The sequence below is a fragment of the Myotis brandtii genome, unplaced genomic scaffold (assembly GCF_000412655.1).
Source record: "Myotis brandtii unplaced genomic scaffold, ASM41265v1 scaffold254, whole genome shotgun sequence".
NCBI lineage: Eukaryota > Metazoa > Chordata > Mammalia > Chiroptera > Vespertilionidae > Myotis > Myotis brandtii.
This window is the reverse complement of record NW_005359634.1, coordinates 489,444-497,239: the sequence shown is the minus strand read 5'-3', so window position 1 is coordinate 497,239 and position 7,796 is coordinate 489,444. Positions and strand designations below refer to the sequence as shown.

The window sequence follows — 7,796 nt, the reverse complement described above, 5'->3', positions numbered from 1 at the left end:
CAACCCCGAACCCCGCTCCTTCCGCTGCTGCCCTGTTACCAGGGCTTCCCACCGCCGCGAGGCCCGGGGGCGCCTCCTCGCCCCGACGATAACCGTCCCCCCAAGTCCCCAGTCCCCCTTACCTCCGCCGCGAGGCAGCCAGGCGTCTTCCTCTGCTCCTCCGGCTTCCAGCTTGGCGGTCCCAGGACGTTGCTGCCAATCACCCAATCTCCTCCCCAAGCCACGGGCGGACTGACCAATCAGCGGCTTCCTCCGGCCCGGAGGCGGGCCCCGGGCTCAGAGCGGAAGGCTCGGGTGCCGCCCCACGCGCCGGCGGCCGCCGCTCGTAGCCATTGTACGCATGCGCGCGGGGCTCGGTTGGGTGCGGGCGCTTTCTCTCTCTCGGACCTCGCTTTGTGGCCTCACTGCTCCGCCCCGGGAAGTACTTTGTTTGTAAACCTCAGGCTCCAGGTGTGCGGGGCGACCCACATTCTGAATGTAGCCTAGAGCGTGGCATGCCTTGAAAGAAGCTGTGAGATGTAAGCCCTTGTTGTCCTAACGTATGTTGAGCCCTTTCATCCCCCGCTGTAGACTGGCGTGCACGCGGGAGATCTTTGGCCTCTACGGACCTCCCATCTGCGGTGCGTTTGTGTTTAGGGAGCATGAGGATGCGGGGTCCTACAAAGTGCCTGGTGGGTGAGGATTTCAGTTTACCATCTTCAGTTCCAGCATCTGCTTACGCTGACTCATTGGGACACCTGCTTTTTAATAATATTCTAGGACACGCTGGATTTCAAATAATTTTGTCCTGAACATATAGTAACGAGTGTGAAGGCCTGATAAAAGAGCCCTGTGTAGGGGCAGAAACCGATCAGTCCTATGTACGGCCCTTCAAAGGCTGTTGCTGATTGGCTGTGTCACTCACCCTCCCATTGTAACTGATACCAGAGGTCACCGGGCAGGCACCCGCGCTCTCCTTCTGGATACTGGCTCCCAAGTCTCCCCCTGGCAAGGGCTTTCCTCTTTCAGCAAAAACACCGATTCATTTACTCAACAAGGGCTATTGGGGGGCCCACTATGACAGTACAAAGATTTTTTTTTAAAGCCGTGAACCACACCATCCGTGAACCTACAGGCTAGCAGCGAGATAGAAATACAAATTTAACGTATTTAACCAAACGTTATCATGAAGGTATGGAGAGAGGGAGCCTGGAAGCTAACCCTGCCTGCCCAGGGGCCTGGGGAACACATCAGAAAGGGATGAGTGGGAGGTCCAGGCATGGGGTGTGCTTGTTGAAGCTAGCCTGTCAGTACGCAGAACTGGGAAATATATTACCAGTTTGTGTTTCCATTCTCTGTTTATATTCCTGTGATAGGCAGCATCTGAGAGGGCCACCAATGGTCGCTTCCTTCTGGTATTCACAAGATCCCCTGTCCAGCAGCCTGTGAGAAACTGAATCCTGCTCACAGCCATGTGAGTGAATTTGGAGAAAGATCCTCCCCCACGTGTGCTTTCAGATGACTGCAGCCCAACTGACACCTTGATTGCAGCCTTGTGGAAGACCCTGAGCCAGAGATATCCAGCTAAGCTGCACGTGGATTCCTCATACACAGAAGATTTGAGATAATAAATGACTGTTGTGGCAAGCTGCTACCTTTTCTTAGTAATTTGTTAGGAAACAATGGACAGCTGATATGATTTCCGTCTCTGACACAAGATCCGTGGTTCTTAAATAGACTTTGAAGCTTGTTGGAAAATACATAAGCCCAGCCCTGCCTGGTGTGGCCCAGTTGGTTGTTGGTTTGATTCCCGATTGGGGCACATGCCTGGGTTGCAGGCTCAGTCCCCGGTGAACGGTGTGCAGGAGGCAGCTGACGGATGTTTCGCTCTCACATGGATATTTCTCTCTCTCCATCTCACTCTAAAAATCAATAAAAATGTTTGAAAAAATACATAAATCCAGGCCTCTTCCTAGAATCTAAGGTGATTGTTACGCATAGCTAACTTTTGGAAACAAATATAGAAGATTACAGGCAACCCATTTGGGGATTTTAGAAGAAAATAGACTTTATTTTTCTTTTTTAAGTATATCTGATCCTGGAGTTCTTTATGGCTCAGATTTCTTGGCAGAATCCAGAATGACTGTAACTTCATCTGCTAGCTGGAGTATTTATTGAATAGAGGAAAAGAATCAGAGCTTTCATTCTCTTTGTGGCCTTGAAAAAGTCCCTTGACCTTTCTATGCTTCCAGATTGCTAACTGGAAATTAAAGAATTATAATGCCATTATTTAAGCAAGAGATTTATCCATTATTAAGTGTAGATTAGGCTAGTATATTAGGTGATCAAGGCGCATTGTGGGCCAGCTTCCTTGTAGAGATTTAACAAAAGGTCAGGTTCCCATTTGTTCATGTTGGCAGACAGTGAAGCTTAATTCTGTTGTAGAAATTCTGTTTCCAAGTCAGACCCATGTTCAGTTATGCCTCTGCCACATACCAGCTGTGTGGCCTTGGGCAAACCAATCAGCCTCCCTTGGTCTCAATTTTCTGATGTGCTCAGTGGGGAAAATAGCCACCTCAAAGGTGGCCCTGAGGACTGATGTACAATACTAAAGGCAATGCCTGACTTAGCACAAGAGCCCTATAAATAATAGCTGTGAAGGACATACAGTCAGATCACATCATTGTGATTCAGTGGTAAAGTAGAGGACAGACAAATGCCCACATGTGTCCATCAGCCTGCTTCTCATATTAGGTTTAATGACAATCCCATTTGGTGAGGTAGGTAATAATCTGCAAATCGTACACAGTATCTTCCTTGGAAATTCCGACCCTTTCTCTCTAGTTCTGCTTTTTTCTCCAGCTCTGATTGCCTGTCTGTAGAAAAGATAAAACACTGGAATGGGCCTCAAATGGTCCTGAGTTAAAATTCAGGAAAATCTAGCTGGTAAAAGACCATTGGGGAGAGCAGTCAAATGCCCGTGTGAGGGGTGCTTTAAGACAAGGTGGGGCTGGATGTGTCTGGGAAAGAATTTCAGCTACAGGACTAATTGATGGGCCAATATCATCTCACACGAGGTGAAAGTTCAAACATGCAGCTAAATGCCTAATAGTTCAGATCCATTGGCTTCAAGCTCTGATCACTATTAAAGGCAGATAATGTTGAGCGAGAGAAAGAGAGTGAGAGAGAGAGAGAGAGAGAGAGAGAGAGAGAGAGAACTTTTAAATCCACTTAAGTCATGTAAATCTCAGTCCAGACGAATGTGTTTACCATGGTGCCCAGCGAAAAATTGTTGAGCTATTTGATTTAATCATGCAGTGTTGAGTATACTTGGTTGTTCTAAGCCTTGAAACTATTTTTTTTTCTTCTCAGATCAGTGTACAAAGTGATCTGATGTATATCCAAAAATATGTATATCCAAATAGGTGAAAAGATCACTGCAGAGACTGTGACATTTCTTTCTATAAACCAGTTCTTGGGATATACCCTGACCTGCAGAACTCTTTTGTTTTAATGTTTTTAAATTAGGTTTTATTTTTTAAATTATAATTACGGGAAATGTCAAACATACACAAAAGTAAAAAGCCTATGCAATGAATCCTTATGTGTCCATCATACAGCTTCAACAATCAGCAACACATAGCTACTGGTTCTATCCATACCCTCTCCAGGCCTCTTTCATTCATTTTGTTTGTTTGCTTTGGAGATGCTGGAGAATAAACCCCAGGGGACTCATACAGTCAAACCTTTTGATTCTTTTGAAGTGAATCTCAGGCATGTCATTTCAACCATAAATATTTCAGTGTGTATCACTCGAAGTTAAGGAGGTTTTTTTGTGTGTGTTTTTAAGGAGTCTTTTTAAAAAACATAACTATAGTGTCATTATCAGGCCTAAAATATTGATCATAATGTTTCTTAATATCATCAATTCAGTGTTCAGATTTACTTGGGTGTCTCATTTATTTTTTTTCTTTATTTTTATTGTTGACACTATTACTGATGTCCCCATTCCCTCTCCCTTTATTGTTTACTTTTTTTACAGTTGGTTTCTTCGAATCAGAATATTAAAAAGAGCTACCCATCACATTTGGTGAATATCTCTGAAATATATTTTATTTACATAACCCCCTTCCCACCCTTTTTTGTTTTATTTTGAAAAAGAAACAGATTTCTGTCCTATAGAAATTTCCCACATTCAGGATTTTGCTGATTACATTCCTATGGTGCCATTTAACAAATTACTTCATCTCTTATTTTCTGTAAACTGGTAGTTAGATATAAAGGCTTGATCTGATTCAAGTTAAATTTTTGGCTAGAATACTTTCATAGGTAGTAGTGTATACTTCCATCAAAAGCTAGATAATGTTCATGTGTTTCTCTTCTTTGTAACATTAATGGCTATTAGTGATCATTGCCTACATCCATTATCTCATTAAGGGTTTGTAAAACGGTGATATTCTATCATTCCTGTTAGTTATTTGGTTACCTTGAGGAATGTAAAGAAAAGCATGTTGAATGCTTGTTTCCATATATTTACCAGTTTTCAGAATGAGAATAATTGTCCCACATCACCTATTTTGTTACTCTGAAGTATAGTACATATACTAGTAAGAAAGATAAGTATAATGCTTGGTTTGATTCTCTTTATTTACCAATTTTCAAATCCTCTAAAGATGTTTCTTTTCTTTATCCCCCACCACCAGGATCAGTAAGCACTTATGAATTTTATCATTATAAATTAGCTTTTATCAGATCTTTTCTGGATAGAAGATTCTTATACAGAGAGAAGTGGGGATAAATGTACATTTATGGAATATCTTCTAGGCATCTTCTCTAGCACTGAGCTATGTGCTCTTACACTATTTTATTTAATTCCCACAGCAGTCTTGGAAGGCAGGTATCTTGGTCTCTGTTTTGTTTTTTGTTTTTTTAATATATTTTTATTGATTTCAGAGAGTAAGGGAGAGAGAGAGATAGAAACATCAATGATAAGAGAGAATCACTGATCAGATGCATCCTGCACACCCCACACTGGGGATCAGGCCTGCAACCCAGACATGTGCCCTGATCGGGAATCAAAACGTGACCTCCATGTTCATACATCAACACAAAAAACATTGAGCCACACTGGCTGGGCCCAATTTATATTCTTTACCCAATTTCTATAGGGTTATTTATTCCCTTCTTGACAATTTGTAATTAATTTTTGAACGTTACACTTTTCAACAGAGCACAAAGAATAAGGAGACTTTGACTAGGACTAAATGATAAAGATTTAGTCAAGTGTCTTAGGATTTTCAAATCATAAACACAACTAGGCAATACCCAGAAACTTTTGAAGAAGAAAGAAAACCTGAGAGTTCTTATAGTAAAAAGAACATTCTGGAGAAGACAGTCCTGCATCCTTAGCCTCTGGATTGTTCTGAGATGGTAACCTTCCAGAAGACCAGTGGTCTGGAGAATGGATATCAGGTGCCCTAGATGTGTAAACATTCTTTCCTATATTCTTCAGAGAGTTATCTATAGGAGATGTATATATAATCTTCAATTTAGAATAATTTCCTCATGCCTCAGCTTACTTGGTTTGAGTAATTTAGCAGGTTAACCATAGTGACTCCATTTTATTCCTCACTCTTTTCCTGACCTTCTATCTGCCCAATGAGTTGCAAATTTACCTCAAACCTACTTTCTATTGACATTGCCTATACATCTTTTTGCCATATAAAAAAATTTTCTTTAAAACAAGTCAAATATGTGCATTTCTTTCTTTTTTAACTTCTGGGTTTCCAGTCTTATTTAAGGTCTCCCCTACTTCTTGTTGCATGTAGTAACCAAGATTTTTCTGAAAGGATTTTTAAAATATTTTTTTACAATTGAGTTTTTAATTCATCTGGAATATATTTATTTTGCTAAATGATGGATATGGATACAATTTTATTTTCATCCAGGTGGATAGTCAGGGCTTCTATTTAAATTTTTTTCTCATCCTTTAAAAATTATGATAGTCTATGTATAGAATTTATGAAGAAATAAATACATATATCAAAGCTATAGGCTCAAAAAATGTTTTAAGCAAAAAATGTTTTGGAAACCATTGTACTAGACCATGAGCTCCTTGAGGGCAGTAATTATGGTTTTCCTTATCTTTTAATTCATTGCTAAGACTGTCTCTTGTATGTGTTTCAAAAATGGTTGTTAAAAAAATGGAGTGAATGAAACTGCCATTATCTTCTTCATGTGTCTTAAGCAACACAGCCATTGAGAAACTTGATATTCCAGCTGTGTCTTGTGGCAAGCTATCTGAGGCTAAGAACAAACAATGACTCATAATGGCAAATAGTATAACTTCACTGGTGTCAAGTTCATATACTTTCAATATGAGAATATAAACTATTCATTCGTTCATTCATTCATTCCTCACCCAAAGATATTTTCCCATTGATTTTTAGAAAGTGTGGAAGAGAGGGAGGAGAGAGAGAGAAACATCTATGTGAGATTGGTTGCCTCCCGCAGGCACATGCCCTGACCAGGGCCAGGGAGTGAGCCTGCAACCTAGGTATATGCCCTTGACCAGAATCCAAGCCGGGACCCTTCAGTATGCAGGCCAACGTTCACTTTATTCATTGAGCCAAACTGGCTAGGGCAAGAATATAATTCTTAAAGCCTTAAAGACTTCCCTATGACTAATAATTCATAGATGCTTATGAAACTGGTAATTATTTTTTTTGCAAATACACCCCTTGCTTTTTAATGCCACTCATCTACCCTCTATATGGCAATTTACTAGGAAAAATGTCTCTATACTTTAATGTCAGAAAGGTGATTACATTTAATTTTTTTTTTTTTTTTTATATTTTATTGATTTTGTATAATTCTTAAAGCCTTAAAGACTTCCCTATGACTAATAATTCATAGATGCTTATGAAACTGGTAATTATTTTTTTTGCAAATACACCCCTTGCTTTTTAATGCCACTCATCTACCCTCTATATGGCAATTTACTAGGAAAAATGTCTCTATACTTTAATGTCAGAAAGGTGATTACATTTAATTTTAAAAAATATATTTTTATTTATTTCAGAGGAAGTGAGAGGGAGAGATAGAAACATCAGTGATGAGAGAGAATCATGGGTAGGTTGCCTCCCGCATGCCCCTCACTGGGGATCGAGCCCGAAACCCCGGCATGTGCCTGGCCAGGAATCGAACCCTTGACCACGTTCAACTACTGAACCACACCAGCTGGGGTGCACTTACATTTTATATAGTTTTCTACACTACAATTTCCTCCTCTCCCCCCAATTTCGGAAATTGATTGGTGTGGTTGATTGTTAACAAGTGAGGCTGGTGTTTCCAGCCCTAGACGTGTATCATCTCTTTTTTTCTTTGTATTTTAGACTCTGTGTTCACTTATAACCACTCCCTCTTGTGACTTGGGGAAACAGAAACCATGCCCAACCTTTTTTGCAATAGGTCAAACAGTGCAAAAGAGACCTTTTCTACTCCACTTTGCTCCTATTTGCTGTTTGAGTTTATTAGAAGGAGGAGGAGGGTAATCAAGAATTAGGGAAGGTAAGTAAATTTGGGCAAAAGTAAACGTTTGGCTTTTAAACTCACTTACGGACGAATCAAAGTACTCGAACTTCGAGCTGCTAGGAAGACTCTAGCAAGGAGTGAACGAAATAGAAAGCCTCAGATGGTGCCAGTGTTCTTGGAAAAATTCAAATAAATGTTAAAGATTATGAAGACTCACAGAAGCGAATGAAACTGCTTTATTAGAACTACAAGAGTTGCTAGAGAAATAAAACAAAAACACACAA

General features: G+C 40.5%; 1 protein-coding gene and 1 long non-coding RNA gene across 2 annotated transcripts in view; one reads left to right on the top strand and one right to left on the bottom strand.

The window, feature by feature from the left end:
- Positions 1-222, bottom strand: part of MTFR1 (mitochondrial fission regulator 1) — a 60,234-nt gene extending 60,012 nt beyond the window's left edge. The window contains exon 1 of the mRNA XM_014541010.1: positions 123-222. The gene's annotated coding sequence lies outside the window, so the exon portion shown is untranslated. The remainder of the gene's footprint in view (positions 1-122) is intronic.
- Positions 223-626: 404 nt separating this feature from the next.
- On the top strand, positions 627-1,772 carry LOC106726370. The gene is made up of 2 exons (XR_001362437.1): positions 627-1,171; positions 1,356-1,772. It is a non-coding gene; the product is annotated as an uncharacterized LOC106726370 (long non-coding RNA).
- Positions 1,773-7,796: the final 6,024 nt, after the last annotated feature.